We start from the raw sequence: 15,845 nt of genomic DNA on the forward strand, positions 1-15,845 counted from the left end.
CTTTTGTTAACAGTTATTATGCTGCTCAAATAGCAAAAGTTATCCACTACTTTTTGCATCTTGGTCCTATTCTAATTCCCTCAGCATCAGCTGACTTAATTCAACTACACTCAATTATCCTTGTTTCACATCCCTTGTTTTATCCAAAAATTAAATTTCTCATTGGCTTCCGTTACTACTTGCTTAGTGTAAGATGGAATAACTTGGAGTACGGCGTACATCCCAGTCTCACTACACATTCAGTTGCTGGCCTCCTTTTATGCCTGGTTTTTGTTCAAGTTGTAGATATGATGTGACTTCCAGAATTTTATTCATGATAAGTTCAGAATTCCAAAGAGTGTATTTAAGACAATATTGGCAAAAGTTTTTTTTAACCTAAATGTGCCTTTCTTACCTCTACCTTCAAGGATAAGTCACAGAGCCAGTGTTGCTGTCACATTCCTACATTTCTCCACAACTCAAATTTATCTGCTCCAGTATAGTCTCCTATCAGTTGCTCCATTCTTGTGTGCATAAAATGTGTTACCATGAGTTACAGGTTTTATGATTAAGTAATTCTCACACATGTTAGCAACTCCAAAGTCAGCATTTAACATAATGTGCTCATCAAATGTAACATAAGATGACGCAGTAATTTTTCTTAGCCCTGTCACAGGTATCACCAAACTTAACATACAATTGGTAGACAAAAATTATAAAACACCAAAAACACAACACACTACCATGCCAAATACAGTATAGGAAAAGATTTGCATTCAAAACAGCTTCCATTTGTCTCAGTATGGATAAATTGAGGTTCTGTAAGGTTTTTACGGGAATCTTATACCATTTTTTGTGCAACTAGTTTTGCAAATTCAGGCAGTGACAATGTAGATGGATAGCGATCATGCACCCTTCTAGAAACAGACCATAAAGGCTCAATGATATTGAGATCTGATGACCTTGGTGGCCAGGGGAGATGCAACAATACATCTTTGTGTTGTCAAAACGAGTCCTGGACGATGTGAGCTCTGTGAACAAGGGCCACGTTGTCTTGTAACACAGCGTCACCACTAGGGAACATTGTACCACGATATAGACCTGGTCAGCCAAAATGATCACATAATCCGTGGCAGGAACACAACATTGCAGAGTAACCATGTGGCCCATGGAGTACTGTTTTATGGCTGCCAAATCATCATCGAACCCCCTCCGTGTGTCAGACTTGGGGCATAAACTTGGCCAGAAATTGGAAACCTATGAAACAAGAGTCATCCAACTGGGTCAGAGAGGTTACTTCTTTCGAAGAGAGTGGCAGTGTGTGTTGGACAATCTGACTATGTACTTGGTTTGAAAAGGGTGGAAGCTGGCCTGCCATATAGTGGAGGCAGACGTCCTTGGTCAGTTGTGGCATGAAGGGGGCATCCAAAACGGGCAACCCACGTACACAGAAACGTCTTCGCAGTAGTTTCGGCTGAAATATCGACTATTGGAGTTGCTTCTGCCCATCTTGTGCACCTATCTATGGCCGAAAACAAATATCTGTACCCTCTGACTGTGGGAGAGGTCCAACCAGGTCCACGTGAACATGTGCGAATCTAGCAGAGGTACCTTTAAAATCTCCAATATCAGCACGCACATGTCGTCCTACTTTACTTTGTTGACAAGGAATGCAGGAACGTACCCAAAGGCGCGCGTCTTTTTTCATAGAAGGGCACACATAGCGGTCTGTCAGCAGCTTGATTGTAGCGTTGGCTCCTGGGTGTGATAGTGTGTGGACACCATCGAATGCCGTCTTGCGTAATATTTTTGAAATGAATGGTCTCGGTCTGCCTTGAGAAAAGTCACACCACAGCTTCAGCTTGGAGTTAGGCACCAGAATTTGCTCGAACCTCAGATCTGTAGACGTGTCGTTTAACAGCTGTCGTAGCTCTGCATCCTTGGTCTGTTCCACTGCAAGTTTATCATAGTCTATAATTTCTGAAATCCCGCAAATACGTGAAAAATAGTCAGCAACTAAATTTTCTGCCCCTCTTAAATGGCGTATATCTGTCGTGAACTGACTTATGAACTCAATATAACGGAACTGTCTTGGTGAGCACTTATCACTGGTGTTCATAAAAGCCGATGTTATGGGTTTGTGGTCTGTAAACACAGTCACTGGTCTAGCCTCTATTTGTGGGCGGAAGTATCGAATTGCTTCGTAGATCGCGGACAATTCTCTGTCATACGCGCTCCACTTCTGTTGTGCAGTCTGTAAACTTTTAGAGAAAAACGGTAGTGGTTGCCATTGCCCTTCTACACGCTGGTGCAGGGCCGCCCCTATTGCTGATTGGTTCGCGTCTACAACAATAGCTAGCTGTGCGTAGTGAACTGGGTGAGCGAGCAACACTGCTATGCGAACACAAACCAGGGAAAGATCCTCTATTCCCGCAGCACTACAGGCCGATTAGCCTCTTGCCAACACTCAGCAAGATCTATGAGCGCCTCCTGCTAAGACCCATACAAGAACATATTACCAGAGAGCAAATTCTGCCGGATTTCCAATTTGGGTTCCGGCAGAACCACTCTGCCCCACAACAGGTCATGAGAATGGTTGAAGCAGCCACAGAGGGCTTCAACCACAGAGGCTACTGCGGGATAGTGCTACTAGACGTAGCCAAAGCCTTTGATTCAGTATGGCATAGAGGGCTACTCTACAAGTTGTACACACAAGGGTTTCCCGGGAGCATAGTTCAGCTCATTAAGAGCTATCTCACGAATAGGACTTTCTCCGTCAAAGTAGAAACTGCCACCTCCACCAGAAGGCGTATTCGTGCCGGGGTGCCACAGGGATCAGTCCTGGGGCCCGTATTGTACAGTTTGTACACTGCGGATACTCCAACGGCCCCCCTGGTGCACACTGCACAGTATGCTGACGATACAGCCTTCTACACGAGAAATGCGAACAAGGACCTGGTCATCCGTAGGCTACAAAAGGTTTTAGATGACACAGAAACTTGGGCCCGTCGCTGGCGCATCACGATCAACTCCGAGAAGACGCAGGCATGCTGATTACCCGCAGGCTCGGAAGGCGCGAACCTCCTCAACGTCCCCCCCTCCACCTTCACCTAAATGGAATCCAACTCCCCTGGCGCAGAACCGCCAAGTACCTTGGCGTAACCTTGGACTCTCGTCTTACGTGGAAACCCCACATAGACGAGGTCCACAGGAAGGTCTGCGCCAGAATGTCCATTCTATACCCTATCCTGAACACAAACAGCTCCCTTCCCTGCCCAGTAGCAGTAAATGTTTATCAGGCCCTGATACGGCCAGTAATGGAGTATGCGCGCCCTGTCTGGGGATACGCGGCGAAGCAGCACCTGGACAAACTCCAGAGGCTGCAGAACCGCGCCCTCAGAAGGGCACTGCACCTACCTCTTGGATTCCCCACAGACGACTTGCACGCCGCAGCCAAAATCCCACTCCTGAGAGAGCGTTTCCAGGATCTGGCAAGGGCCTTCTATGAGGGTTCTTCCAGATCCGAAAACGCGCTCATCCACTCCCTAGGTCGGTATGACATGTCCCGCGATAAGCATAAGCGCCCTATGACGATCTTCGACGATTAAGTCGAAGAGAAAATCCCAATACCCAATCCCTAATCCATTTCCTTCCCATATAACACCAATCTTTTCGCCTACCTCAGGCAAGTACTAGACTCACTCACAACAAACATCACAAGTCACAGACACCAAAAAAACTATAGAAAAATCACACACACACGTTCACAGGGGAGTAAAAGCCGAAAGGCTACAAACTCCCCCACACACACTTCCCCAAAGAGGGGAAAGTAACAGATGTGAGCAGCACTGCTATGCGAAGGCTTGCTTGAAGATCATTAAATGCTTTGTCCATTTCTTGTGTCCACTTAATTATTCGTCGACCTTTGGCGTCGCGTCCCTTCAGTGCATCAGTGAGTGGTGCTTGCACCGTAGCCGTTGCTGGCAGATGGCGTCTATAAAAATTTATTGCTCCCATGTATCGTCGTAGCTCTTGGTAGTTTGTCACTTTCGGAAGGGCCTGTATCGCCGCGATCTTCTCTGGCAGAGGCAATATACCTTCTGATGACACAATATGGCCAAGGAAACTGACTTGGTTCTTGTGCATGACGTATTTATTTTCGTTTAAAACGACTCCGTAGTCAGATAGACGCTTGCGAAGTTGACACAGATGCTGTTCATGTGTTTGACTCTCCGGAGAGAAGACCAAGATGTCATCAAGATAAGCAAAGCAAAATGTTAATCCCTTAATCACTTCGTCGATAAAACGCTGCCAAGTCTGTGCCGCGTTCTTAAGGCCAAAAGGCATAAATAAAAACTCGAATAATCCAAATGGTGTAATCACTGCTGTCTTCTGAACACCTCTTGGAGCCACCGGTACCTGGTTGTATGCTTTCTTGCAATCGAGGATGCTAAAAATTTTCGCGCCGCCCAAAGCACATGTGAAGTCCTGTATATTAGGTACTGGGTATCCATCTGGAATGGTCCTTGAGTTTAATGCTCGGTAATCCCCACACGGTCTCCATGATCCATCTTTCTTACGTACTAAGTGTAGGGGTGAAGACCACGGACTGTCTGACCGGCGAATTATTCCCGACTATAACATTTCCTCGAATATCGCCATTTTTTCTGTCAATCTGTCTGGTGCGATTCTACGTGCTCGTCGTGAAACTGGTTGTCCTGGCGTGGTACGAATATAGTGAACCGTACTATGTTTAACTTCTATTGTCTGTCTGTCAGAACATCTCCGATTCTTCTCTTCGCCATGTAGCTCTTCGGCTACAGAGTTGCCAATCGCCTGTAGCTTCTCACAAGTTGTATGCCCTTTAGTGCATGATATTGCACTATTGTCTGTCAGATTTAACAAACGTTTTCCTTGTAAGTCGACCGCCAACTCGAAATGTGCCAGAAAATAAGCGCCCAAAAGACCAGGTAAACTGTTTGGAAAAACCTACATCAATCTTGCACACTTTACATCCGTAAGTGTTAGTCACCGAGTTATTGACTGCCTTCAAACGTGGCTGTATGTCTTTTTCGTTGTGTGGCGCATGACTGACAGGAAGTGAACTAATGTCAGACCCGGTATCCACCAAAAACCTTGTACCCGTAAGTACGTCTGATTCATACAATCTTTTCGAAGCAGGAGGCATATATATTGACGATTGCTGTCGCTGACATGAAAACACTGCACTGTTTCTGTGCATACCTTGGTTGTCTGAGTAGGCGCACGGTGATGTACATCTTGTAGCATCTCTCCCAAAACGTTTATGGTACCACACACCTTACGCTCGTCCTCTTGTTGACTTCGTGTTTCACGCCCAGCCCGGTCTCTCTTGCGCTTAAAGGTAACTTGTGGTCGCAGTAGCGTGCGTAGCTGCGTTCGCAAATCCTCTATCGCAGTTTTTAAATCTCTAATTTCGTTTGAACTTTTTGTTGTTTGTCGCGTTGCGACCGCGGCACAGTTTACTGTTATATCGTCAGTTTGGTCTTGCTGGTAATGGTAGTTATCGCACGTGGCATCTGTCGACGTCATTGCGACTGTAGCAGTAGGCTCGTGCGTCTCACAGATTCTGTCTGCAGCGAGCAGCAGTTTGTCAACTGATCTTTCGTCGTATATAGCTAGTGTAGTTCTTACTTGCACTGGTAGCTGTTGTTGCCATACGTGGAGTAACAGTCTATCAGAGACTGTCGAACTATCTACCAGGCTGCGTAAATGACGCCAGTATTCTGGTGGGGTCCTATCTCCCCGTTTCTCTTGGTACAGTACTTGTTTGACTCTGATGTCGACATACTTCACACACCGAGAAATCAATTCTTCTTTCAGTCTACAGTATGCTCCTTCTGTAGGCGGGTTCACTATAATGTCAGATATCAAAGCCGAGGTCTGATGGTCCAAATTACTTATCACCAAGGTGAACTTCTCGTGATCACTGACTATTCTTTGTTGTAAAAATATATTTTCCATTATCGCGAACCATGTGTGTGGCTGGAAGGCATGAATGGGGGCGCTCGTAATTGCAACCGTTGAGTTGGTGAAGCCGGCCGCGGTGGTCTAGCGGTTCTAGGCGCTCAGTCCGGAGCCGCACGACTGCTACGGTCGCAGGTTCGAATCCTGCCTCGGGCATGGATGTGTGTGATGTCCTTAGGTTAGTTAGGTTTAAGTAGTTCTAAGTTCTAGGGGCTGATGACCATAGATGTTAAATCCCATAGTGCTCAGAGCCATTTGAACCATTTTTGAACACCACACGACTACCAGGAGGTCACCATTTATGTAGGCCACTTGCCTACAACAAATAATTGCATAGCCGTCCGGTATAATGTGTTGACGAAAAAATATTTATTCGAAAAAACTCACAATGAGAAGAAACTAAAAAACAACAGAGAAGTAACAAGAACTAGGATACTCTATAGTCTTACGGCAAAGATAAAAAAACGACACATGACCAGAAAAAAAACTCTTGTGCACTTTTGAAATCACTTTGCACCAGTCATGAATAATATCACTGCCGCATGGGCTTTAAATTTACCATTGTCAGTGAAGCATCCATCAGGATGCTAGTGTTGAAGAGAGACTAGCAAGTGGTGATCCAGGAATTAATCAACAAGATGAGGCTTGTAAAAAACATGATATTACTTATTGAGATCATAATGATTTAGAATCTAGATACCAAGTTGATAAAGAACTTCAATTAGCTGCAAAAGAAAGAATGCATGCAAGTGATGATTAGGAGAAATAGTTGTAGCAATACTAGTTAGAGGAAGGATGTATGGAAAACGAAAATTAGGAATGGGCTTAGGCGCGGATGACAATGGATAAGGCATATAAAAATTTCATTTTATTAAATTTTTAATCTGTATAAATGGACAACTTTTCGATCGATTATACTTTGCTTCCAAGTGGCAAAACCAAGCCAAAAGCGGTTAAATTAAAGTTGAATAATGAACAGTTAAATGTGATTGAACCATTTTTGACTGATGTTAAAAAGAAAAATAAAGATAAGAAAACTGGTAGATATTTACTTGTTACATTAGCTATTCCTGTTGTGAAGAAAAATTATTGAATATCTAAGAAAAAGAAGGAAGAAAAAGGACTAACAAAATACAAAGGTGGATTTCTACCATTACTTTTGGTTGCATCACCATATCTAGCAACTATTGGTTCACTCTCTGGAGGATCTGCAGCAATTGGGAATGTAGTAATAAACAAGAAGAAATCCGATAAAGAATTAGAAGAACAGAAAAGACATGATCAAGCAATGGAGAAGAAAGCTGGCGTTGGACGCAATCCTAAGCCTGCTTCAGCAGGCACTGGCGCTAGACTGAAGAAAGCAAAAAACATTTTGAAGAGCTGATCGAAAAATTTAACAGTCCTTTATCTAATTTTGACATAGAAAAACCTACTAAACAATGTAAATGAAACATTTTCGTGGTGTATACATGATTGATGAAAGATCGAGTCATCCAAGAGAATATGAATGTAGAATAGTTAATATACATACATCTGATCATCCTGGTATTCATGGGATTTGTTAATATAAAGCGAAAAATTTAAGATTTGTTTTCGATTCTGTTGGTGGTAATATACCAAAACAACTAGTTAACTATTTGGGAAAAAAATGATCTATACTACAATACTGAGAGAATATAAAATTTCGATTGAAGTAATACATGGTCATTTTTGTCTATTTGTTTTAAAATTGTTACGCGAATTATAAGTGAATGATATTTTTAAATTAATAAATGGACATTTTTGTGAATAAAATCAACACTGGTGAGGAACCACCATGAGATTTAAGCTCATTGGAATCAAGAATTAAAAGCGAATTAGGGCCAAATTTAGCGAATTTAATTAAACAATTCCAGAAATAATTATGGGGCATTTTTAGAATAACTAAAACTTTAATTGATTTTAGAGGCAGACGATTAGTAGACGTAAAAGATCCAGTAAATGATTATGATGCTGTTACTAAACAGTACTTAGAGAAGGAATGTGTTACAATGTGTTACACAAGCATTCTAACACAGTTCAATAACTATGTCAACACTAAACAGTTTAATGAAAAAATTAATCAGATTCATCAAGATAACTACTACACTATAAAGAATTTCTTTACAAAAAAGGAATTAGAAAAGGCTTTTTCGAATTAATTCTCAAAAACAGATCCGTCTGCATCGACAGGTGAGCAAATTTAAATACATAAGTAATTGAATATTTAATCAATACAGTATATTCGTCAAATCTTCGTTTTGAACCAGCAGTTGCTGCTGTAGCTGGTGGCAGAAGGCCTATTGTCATTTTCCAATCTTGAAATGATTGGCAAATTTGCATTTCCGAATAATAGTTCGACAGTTTGGTTAGTTTAAGAAATTCAGATATTAACATATATTTCTTAGCTTTAGTATAGACAACATATTTCAATTTGGATGTAGGTCTACAACGAACTCTAGATAGCATTTCATGATTCTTAAGATCATTACCAAGTTGGTCGATGGGTCCACTCCAGGCATCAAGATATACAGTAACAGGTGCTGAACGTATAATTTTATTATCATGCAGAAACAAGTAATCATCTACACCAGGTGCTTTATCTGAAACTTTGGCATCCCAATGTATAGAATCATTTTTCTCCTTGTGTTCATCACTCCACTTCCGAATGAATTCTTTTGGATGCTGTAGAAACAGTAAATTCACTGGCATTTCTGGCTTTTTGTTGTTTGCAAATGATAATGTACGATGTACACCGAATGTCCCATATTTTCATTACCACACTAGAAAGCATAATATAATTATTGGTATTTGATAAGTTTTACCCTTAGCAACAATGACACCATTAACATGGTAATGGGTGGGTAACTGTTCCTCTCGTCCATGGACCTAAAGTCGATAAAGTTGCAGGGCTAGAAAATTTGAATAGTCGTGACATCATTGCTTATCAGACATTTCACATCGCAGAGGTTTACAATAGAGTTATTGGTAAATCATATTACTTGTCATCAATGCCGTTGGTTTTGAGGACTATGAATCATCGTAAAATAAATGAATTAGAATCGGTATCAGTCTGGGTAAATGGTACTGAAAATTGTAAAAAAATTAATATAGTTACTGATCTCACACATTATTATAGAAATTAAATAAATTTTTCCCCTTCCATTATCCTTACCAAAAAAACTACGCACTGATCTTGCCAAAAGCCGAGAAGCGATTCTTCTTAGTGTTGTAGCTCTCTGGAGCACTCTGGGATGCACTCTATGTGAGCCGTGACTTCAGTCATTATGCAACCGCTTATCTCTCTGTGTTTACAAACAGATGCCCAATCGCGCATGCTGTTAGAGAGACTACAGCATGCATATGGGATTACACATCTCTGCACTTAGTAGTTCTTGGCTGACGCTGTGGATCAAAATTCTCTAAGTGTACATTGAGTATCGGGGGCTCAAGGATGCAACACTTTGTCTATATAAGTAATGAATCTGAATCTGGTAAGGAGGAGTCAGTCTTTGGCAGCCACTTGAGCAACAGCATTGGACCGCACACACAGAACATGCCACAATATTATAGGAGGACAAGGTGTACACGCCTTACAGGTTGTAAAGCAATAGACAATATTTCAATTAATACTGAGATGATAATCTTTACAAAATAACTTCATCTAGTCAGTCAATAACAGTAAATAAGTAAAGTTTTCTGACTCTAACATTGAAAGATTCTGTTAAAACTGTACCAGTTGATGTTAATTATATTGCTGAAATAATTTAAACCTTATTAAATATTTATTCTATATAAATGGAGAATCATGTTTCGCATTAACTCCTTAAGGACAATCACATTTTTGCTTGAAGTGTAAAAAATTTAGTGAACACACGATCCACACAGAGTAACAACAAAAAATGAAAAACAATGAATCGAAGGTCTTTATACAATATGTAAAACCAAATAGAGTAAATTTGTTAAAAAAATTTTGTAGATAGTGAAGGTCTGAATAATATTAATGAAGAAATAATTAATGAATTACATAAAGTGATGAGGAGACATTTTAAAAGAAAAAGGTTGTCTCTCTTGGTATAGACGATTTATGGCAAGCTGATCTATTCGAAATGGACTTAGGTAATCTGAAAGGAATTTAAAAAAATAAATCGAGGATACAAATATTTATTAAGTCTTATCGATGTATTTTCAAATTTTTCTTGGGCTGTTACTGTTAAAGATAAAACAGGTAAGAATGTGGCTGATGCTCTCGAAAAAAATTTCATCCTAAGAAAGCCAAAAACTTTAAAAACAGATAATGGCAAAGAATTTTACAACAAACGATTTCATGACCTGATGAAAAAATATAGGATTAATCACTATTCATACTTTACTGAATTAAAAGCATCTGTTGTTGAACGATTCAATAGAACATTGAAAGAGAAGATGTGGAAAAACTTTAGTCAGCAAGGAAATTACAAATGGGTGGACTTAGTTAAAAATCTAGTTGATGAATACATCATCACAACTATAAAAATAAAACCGATAGAGAAAAATTTAAAGATGGGCACCATTGTAATGAATCAAAAAGCGAAATTTAAGAATGGTGACAAGGTGAGAATTAGCAAACAGAAAGGACTTTTTGGAAAAGGATATACTGCCAATTGTCAACAGAAATTTTCGAAACTGAAGATGTTATTCCTTCGGATCCAATCACATACAAATTCAGACATCGAAGGAAATTTTTATGAACAAGAACTACAGAAAACAGAATACCCAGATGTATATCTTGTTGAAAAAGTTTTGAGAAAGAAAGAAGATACAGTTTATGTTAAATGGTTGGGTTTCAATAAATCACACAACAGTTGGATAAATAAAGATAATGTAGTATTATAAACTGTTGGTGATTGACTGATCTGCAGAGTACAAATAATTGACCTCTGAATTTTTGTCTCAATGTAAGTGTAACCGATGGCTACTCTTCAATTCTATATAATTTTTTAAAACTCTATTAAAATTTTTGTCTATTAAATGGCTACCCTAAGAATGAATAAGCTAGCACTTTCATTCTTTCTAGCCGTAGGTTATCCAAATGCAGATACATCACCATTCATAAATCAATAAACTGATGCAAATGTGAATTATTTATTCGATCACAAAGGAGACAAACTTTGCATTGTTTATAAATACTTCAAAAAACAGCTATTGATTTTTCCTATCTTTCATGCTACGTGATGATAAATCTTCTTTCATGTTACCATGCTGACTTTTTTCAACTAAATTCTTTTTGGTCTGCAGTGGGAAAATTTTACCCTTTGAAATTCCATACTAAAAAGCCAGACTCTGAAAATCCATAGTGGACAAAACATCTTTTTGATCTGCAAAAGGCATTTTGGATCTCATAACTAAAGGATACCATCCCAGTTCGTTAATAAATTTTGTGTGTGGACGAATATTCTGTGTGCGGACGAATATTTTAATAGCGTCATTTCACCACTATTCAAATTTTCATATGTTTTACAATGATGACAAACACTTGCTTACCATTGTACATCAGCTTGTTGTTGGCGTCCATTTATTAAAGTTCGACAGCAGGAACTGTTAGAATTTCAATATAAAAATTCTTTCTCTCCTCATTAATTTCATCAACAATATCATTGGACTGATCACATAATTTCTCAACAAAGTATGATAGGCTGTTGAAGTGAATATTGTATATTTCTTTTCTTTTGTCTGTGTGCACCAAAATCAATCTTGAACATTTGCTCTACTAAGTCGTAATCTGTACCTTTGTATTTTCTGACATAAAATAATGTATTGTCTTTAGGTCTTCCACTATTATAGATCAATAATCATCCTGACAGATGATTTTCAGATAATACACCACCAACTTTAATATAATTTTTCTTGGCATAGTGTTTTGATGTTGCAATGTATATAATTTGTTCTTTTTCCATCTCTACTGCATCAGAAATTACATTTTTTTCCTTTTCTTTTAATTCTATTGATTGCTATTCGATAATTTTTTGAGATTGAATGGCTTTATTTTCTTTTACATACTCAGCATAATCACGAAATATTTCTTCAAGAGCAATATAGAAGTCTTTAATTTCATTAGCTACGTTAGTTCTCAAACTCATTACAAGTTTTTTAAAGTTTTTAATCGGCACTGAAATCCATGTTTGTTTTTGCTTATATTATTTGGTGTTATCTGTTAAGCTTCATTTTGAGTATATTCGTATTGTAGAGCAAGAGGATCGTTATATTTTATTTCGGTGTAATTATTTAAGGATTGTACTAAATTCCTTTTAATGATGAGGTAATCTTCAGCTGATGGCACCACATTGGCTGAAATTCCATACTTAATAAAGCATAAATTGTCGATTTCATAAAAACATCCTTTTTATTAAATAAAGGAATCCAAATGTCATTTAACCAACTTCCTAAACTTAATTCATACTTCCTTTACTAGTGACAACTGCCAGTTTATGTAGAATGAAAAAAACATTAGTAATTTTTCAGGGGTGACGCTCTGCGTGCCTGCAATTTTTGTGACAGACGTGGTTGAGAGCAAATACTGTTCTTTAAGATCTGCAGGGGGAGAATATTCTCCTTCGAAAAAGTTGGTGAATCGCCCAGAGAGATGAACACCACTGATAAAATAGTATGCGAGGGATGGGAACGTATCTTCAGATAATGAATATTATAAGCAACAGGTCGATTAATAAGTAACTGTAATTTTAACTTCTTTATGTGTAATCTGTTCTTTACTACTTTTCATTGTTTTAGTTCTTTGAAGCAATTCCAAATCTTTGTGATGTTCAACTTTTATTTGATGCAACAATTCTGATCTAGTTAAACTTAAATTATTTTCAGTTATGCAATCACCAAGAGCTTGATTTATTTTCTCCTTCATTTCTTCTGGATAAATAACTACTCTTCTTCGGGCATTATCGGGTCTAAAAAGTACATTTCCTGTAAGTGATTTTTAGTTAAATCATTAATGAAGTGGAAAGACTCGTTTATGTTTTTAATCGTTAATTTAGCACTCTTGAGCAGTTGTGTGTCATGTAAAACGAAGATTTCCTTGTCCTTTTTATCTCTGAAGTCGTCTAATACTCGTCAATCATCTTCTCTGTTTTATGAATATCATATACTTTATTGTAAAAACAGATATAGAATTTATCTTGCTCATTGTGTGAAGAATTGAAATTCAAGTTTCGAATAGACAAATTCCACTGTTGTTGATTAAGGAGTACCTTTTTGATGTAATTATGTAAATGTATGCACTTTTTGTTTGACTTTGTCAATAAAAACTTTCATACTCATTTTGAATTGTTTGATTCTTTTGTTTTCCTCTTTCAATTCGTCTTTCTCTTTCGAGTCGAACGAGAGTCTGTTTTGAAATCGTTGGAGAGTTGCTCCTTCTCTTTTATTGTTTGTTGCAGTTTATATTCGCCGAATTTTCGAATCGAAGGAAGAACTTCATGAGTGACCCATTTTCTAAACACGTTTGCTTCTTCTTTTTATATTTTCAAATAAAAAATAAAGATCTCCATCATTGATAAAAATTGAAGATTTTTCGTTGTCTCTTGAGGGTGTCTGAGACACTCTTTAAATCTTCAAAGATTTTACTGTCATCTACATCCACATTTTCTCTAACTTCCTGTTTTGTGTCTTCTAATATTTCAGCAGAATATTTTGCTTTGAACCATGGATTATTCTCTTTATCAATTATTACAAGCACTTGTTTCTTGTTGTTTGTAAGCATGTTGTTCATGAGGTCTACAATCGACTCCATTTTATATAGAATGAAAATACAGTAAATTTCTTTGGCGTCATGGTCTGTTAATTATTCAGGTGCCTGGAATTCCATCTGTAATTTCCTTAAGAGTGTGTTATTATATATCACAATTTGTTTTTCGTGAAATGTACATTGTACTAAAAACTCATAAATGAAATAAAAAACTTATAGTAGAAGTACTAGTGATAGAAGGAAAATTAAGAATGTAAATACTTTATCTATACAGTTATCAAGCCCACAGCAACATGAAAGAGGATTCATTTATTAAGGAGTAATTTTAACCCTTTCAGATCTGATTTTTTATTTACTCGTAAAAAAATCTGACATCATTTTTACAGCATGGTGAGTCTCCTGACAACATTTTCCTAAGAAAAATTTCGTTTGATCTCTAGTCTTCTAGATATTTAATGTACACAAATGTGTTCATCAGGCCTTGAGCTTCATTCATGTCATACATTAAGGAGGTTAACAGTATGGATCAATTATGCCACTCTTTATTTCACTTTAAAACAGAGGAAACAGTAAAAATAATTCCATATCACATTCTTATTTAAAAAACAATGGTCAACATCTGATTTTTAACATTTAGTATGAAACTGCAAAAAACAGTTTGTGTCCTTTTGGGGACACAAAAGTGCTTTACATTTTCTGCACTGAATTCTTGAACACCCTGTAAATTTTGGAAATTTGCGACTTGGAGCTCTTACATCATGCAAAGGCAAATGGTCAACAGAATCAAACTGTATCTCTGTAGCTGGTCGTAATTCTCCTCTTTTTCTTGGTATGACTCTCATGTCTGAAGCCAGTCCTTCTTCATACGGATGCCCCCTCTTCTTTTCAGTCACTTTCTTTTGGCACAGTATCAATCTATCTGCTGCCCTGATACGAAAGGAAGAAGGTCCATTTGCTTCTTCTTTGGGATTGACAGGTTGTCTGCATCTCATCTGTATTTCCAACCAACTTTGCACAATGGCAAAGTCAACAGCGTGAAGAATCATACGCAAGGCCATTTTCGAGATCTGATGAAAACTATGTAGCAGCTTATCAATTGATCAAAGAGATCCACACCACCCATTGCATGATTATATTTTCTCACAATTTCAGGTCTTTCTACTTTCACATATTTATGGTGCTTTTTGTCCCAAAGCTCAACTTCATCCACTGAGCCTTTACCAACAAAGTTTGAGCACAATACAATTGGCCTATTGTCTAACCACTTACACATGGTAATTTCATCACCACTAGTGATTTCTTCACAGTAACCTCTGGTTTGTTTCATTATTGTTTTATCATCTGAAAAAGGCAAGTTCTTTCCAAATCTGTTTTGACGGACAGTACCTGCTGCATTGATGCCTTGAGATTTCAGAACTTGAAACAGGAGGACCTAATCCAAATTTTTTTACAGCATGCGGTATTTAGTTCAGTTGTAGCGCCTTGATCCAAAAGTAAATCATGAAACTTAAGTTTGGAAACTACGAGACGAGATACTGGCAGAAGTGAAGCTGTGAGTACCAGGCGTGAGTCGTGCTTCGGTAGCTCAGGTGGTAGAGCACTTGCCCGCAAAAGGCAAAGGTCCCGAGATCGAGTCTCGGTCGGGCACACAGTTTTAATCTGCCAGGAAGTTTCATCGATCCATTCTGTTATTTAACCATCGCTGGAGTTTTCATGGCTATTTACAGATCCAAATATTTAAAGAAAAATACAATCGCTGTATTGGACAAAGAACAGAAAGAGAATTATAATAAGAATCCGTAGCTTGGTTAAACAGTAACAACATTCAACAAGCTCTTAATGGTGGCAAAGTAAGAATACCTGGTGCAAAAGTAGATGGGTTTGGTAAAGAAACTAATACTGTTTATCAATACCATGGCTGTTATTGGCATGGATGTAAAAAATGTTTCAAAAGTGAGACGATTAACAATAAAAATAAGGAGACAATAGATAACATTTATCAAAAGACTTTGAGAAGAGGTCCAGAAATACGAAATGCTGGATACAATCTGGTATAGATGTGGGAATGTGATTGGGTGAACTCAGCAGAATATAAAAGGCTTAAGAA

The sequence above is a fragment of the Schistocerca piceifrons genome, chromosome 9 (assembly GCF_021461385.2).
Source record: "Schistocerca piceifrons isolate TAMUIC-IGC-003096 chromosome 9, iqSchPice1.1, whole genome shotgun sequence".
Taxonomy (NCBI): Eukaryota; Metazoa; Arthropoda; class Insecta; order Orthoptera; family Acrididae; genus Schistocerca; species Schistocerca piceifrons.